General features: G+C 32.7%; 1 pseudogene; it reads right to left on the minus strand.

Moving 5' to 3' along the window:
• Nucleotides 1-3,625: 3,625 nt before the first annotated feature.
• Nucleotides 3,626-4,137, minus strand: part of LOC120082088 — a 6,974-nt pseudogene continuing 6,462 nt past the window's right edge.

Raw genomic sequence — 4,137 nt, forward strand, 5'->3', positions numbered from 1 at the left:
TGCAGGTCTCAAGGGCTATTTATAGAACTTGGACGCCGACAGCTGTAATGATGAAGGTATGGCTCACTACTACGTTTGTCGCGGTTTGGGCATTGTCACATTGCTTTATCTTGTCGATACTCCCAAGGTATGCGTCCGAGCTTAATTTAGCTGAAGTTATCAACGGGTTCTGCCCATCTTGCGATCTTCTATTATGGCTGTCACTCCGTGGACGCAATCTCTATTTGTTCACCGCGTTCTCTATGCATTGGACGTATGCGATTACTGCAACTTCCATGCGTTGGACACATGGGGTTACTGCAACTTCTATGCGTTGAATGCATGGGGTTGCCGTCTGCGTTTGTCTTTTGCGGTCGCCTGGCTTCAGCGCATGTGTTTGTCTGTAATTGCCTATTACAAACGCATACGTTTGATTCTTGTGGTAGCTACAAAAATAGACACTTTGGCATGGAATAACGTATAATATTGGGTCAGTGAGGTTTTAGGTGATTATCGACGCAAAACTCGATTTTTCACAAATTCTAAGTATTATCTCTGCGTTTTCTACCTGTTAGCCCTCATAATTCTAAATAAAAGGCTTATAATAATTGGTATTTCTGCCAGTTATCACAAACATAGGACAACTTCTTGAAATTCACTTAGGTTTTCTATCAAGGATTGTTAGAATTCCTTTTATAGGTAAGAAAAAAATCTTTTCTCTAAGATATTTTTGATTAGGTAAATCCCTTAAGAGATACAAATCATCTAATTCCAGTCGTATTCCATATGTTGTTTCTTTATCTATTACCTCTCTAAGAACATTATCACTCAGATTTAAAACAATGGTACTGTAGGTTGCACTCTTCATCTCTTCTTTATCTTCTTTGGTCATTGTCTGAGGCAGTTTGGCAGTATCAGAAATGGTTTTTAGAGCTTTCTGCTGGCCATGAATGACCTTTACCTTTGCTTTTCCAAGAATAAAGTCTCCCTTCCCATCAAACTTCTCAAGGCCACAGCATGCCACAACCATTCTTTAGTCAAAAAAGTGTTTCTTGAGGTAATTGTTGGAGCTTTCTCAACTTTTACAGATGCTCTGATACCAATTTGGTATAAAATACGTGTATAGTTTTGATGAAAATAGATAGACTAGATGCGTGTCACTCCTTCCTTTTACTCGACATGGAATAAAACAATTGATTTCGAAGGGAAAATCTTCATATTCACTCCTCCTTCAATTGCTCTCTCGATAAGTTCTCTTCCACTTTCTCAATGTTTTTCAATTCTCTCTCTGATTTACACTTATTCACTCTTTATTATTGTAGATTGTGATATTAATTCGATGAATAATAAGATATTACTACACTATCAAGAAGGAATTTGTCAAGAAAATATAAAGGTAGAAAGAGAGAAAAATATATATAGAGATTTAGAGTGGTTTGACTTATACAATGTTTACATCCACTATGATAGAGAGAATATTTTATTGAAGATTTAGGAGAAATTTTATAGCAAGAACTCAAATAAGTATTATTTTCACTCATGCATCTAAAATCATCTTAATGATTCCTATTTATAGAGTTTAGGCATGCATTAATTAGTTATGAAAACTACTTTAACTTATTGCAATTTCACAATTAAAAATAACATTTAGGTTATTTTCTACCGTAATCAATTAGTTGTGATATCAATATTAAATTACGTTGTAAAATGGGCAAAAATAAAACACATTCAAATATAAAACCATTTGCAAGAACAATCCACTCCTCTATTCTAGCGAATGCTTGAAATGATGTTATACGCTTGAGTAAGAAAATTAAGATTACCAATCACACTCCGATATCAATAATCCAACAAAAAAAATCTAAAATTTTTACACATTATTTGATCTTTTTTATGAATATTTATCATATTGTACCAAATTTGAACCTCTTGAAAAAAAAAAACGGTTTCCAATTGAAAATATCAAAGACCATATAGAACATATGAGGAAATAAAAAATAATAATTGGATTTCAAAAATCGATGGTAGTCACTGAACAAGCTAACAACAGAGTGAAGTTCACAAATCCGTAGCGAACTAAACTTAAATGATCTTTCTCAATTGGAAAAATTGATCGAATCCCTAACAAATTGAAACTTGGAAGCTTCATTCTCAAAGCAAGTCAATCAACATTTTGAAGACCTAAAATGCTAGTTGAAAACTACTCAATTCACATCAACTTTAAATCTACCAATATTGAATATTCAATTTTGAATGGCTTGTAGTTCAAATCCATGACAATCGAAGGAAGAAAAAGAAAACTTTTTAGAGAGAAATTTTTTTACGGATAATGACTTTTAGGACGAGTAGGCTCTAATATCATGTCAAAAAATTTTCTCTTTAAAACCTAATTTTGGACTAAAAGACATCTCAAAGATAAATAATTGTGGGAAAATATATTAGGGAGATTTTCAAAAATAGAAAAATAAGAAAAACTATTTATACATAATAATAAAATTTAATCATCTTTTCCCTTTTCCGTCTATCAATAGAAATTATCAGTGTCTATCAATAATAGAAACTGATAAAAATCTATCGTTGATAGAGACTGATAGAAGTTTATTGGTGTTCTTGGTGTTCATCAGTGATAGAAACTTTTTTTTGGTGTTCATCAGTGATAAAAAAAAAGAGACTAATCATTTTGTGGTCAGATCTTATACAAACTTTTTATATAGGATATCCTGCTCACATGTCTCTACATGAATGATCAGGATCAGATCATTTGTAACACTTTACAACAATTGTAACAATTACAAAGTGGGTCGCATCCATAGTGTCACTAGGTAGGTACCCAACCTTATCCATCTACTATAGACCGTTAGGTTATTACTTAAACATGATTTACCTATATGTCTCCACATACATGTTTAAGCTTCATTAAATGTCCTTGGATCTTAGTTTATTGGTTTTGGGTTTAGTGCAACTAAGCGTCAAATAAAATAACACTTATTTTATTGGTTTTGGGTTTAGTGCAACAAGATTTAGGGCATCAACCCTCATAAAAACAAAATAGTAGTTTGTACATGAATCACTAGAGAAGGAGTCTCAAAAAAAGTACTTCAATCAAATTGCTAAACTCTTTGTGTAGTGAAGTTTCTTTCTATGGAACAAACCTCAGACGTAGGTGATATTGCACCAAACTGGATTACCGATCTCTATGCTCACTATCTCTACTGCTATTATTTGATATTAAGTTATTTTGTTTGTCCGTTATCAAGTTTCAACATTGTATTTGGCATTTTCATTTTGTGTTTTTTTCGTAAAGCAATAATAGGAATGATTCTACCATGAAAATCCAATCACAAGAAATGTAAAGAAGTAAACTCATGGCTTAAGATAGAAACAATCATCAAATTTGGAGATTGAATTTGTAATTCAACCATATTTTTGTCTACAAAACAATACAAAAGGTAAGATAGATTAAGACACATACATAATAATCCATAACTTTTCTATTGTACAAATTTAGCGATAGAAAAGAGCATAGTATGTTTATGAAAGCAAAGAACAATAAGAGGAAAAGAGAGTCAAAGCTCAGCATCAAGGTGAAGAACCACATCATGTTGGCCATAAATATTGGACATGATAATCCATAACTTTTCTATTGTACAAATTTAGGGATAGAAAAGTGCAAGTATGTTTATGAAAGCAAAGAACAATAAGAGGAAAAGAGAGTCAAAGCTCAGCATCAAGGTGAAGAACCACATCATGTTGGCCATAAATATGGCAAAAACAACAGCTTTGTGCTGAGGAAGTTGGCCAATCTTAGCTGATTCCTCTTCACTCAATGACCAATCAAAAATGTCAATGTTTTCTCTCATTCTCTCTTTGTCAAAGCTTCTTTGCCACATTGCTCACCCCTTGCTCATACACCCATCTCAATGCAATCTATAATTGAAAGATTGAAGCGCTCTCACACGTTTAGAGATATTTATCAATTAGGTTCTTTAAAATAAAAATTCAAGAATCTAAAAGTGTAATTTTTTGATACAAACATGAAAGTTTCGAAACTAAAAGTAAAATTGAAATGATTTATACCTGAGCAGTTGTTTTGCCTTTGGCCTTGGCAATTTGAGTAATAACATCAGAGCTCACAACTTTATCGTGGCCCTCAATGTA

This window comes from Benincasa hispida, chromosome 7, assembly GCF_009727055.1.
Source record: "Benincasa hispida cultivar B227 chromosome 7, ASM972705v1, whole genome shotgun sequence".
In the NCBI taxonomy this organism is placed as follows: Eukaryota; Viridiplantae; Streptophyta; class Magnoliopsida; order Cucurbitales; family Cucurbitaceae; genus Benincasa; species Benincasa hispida.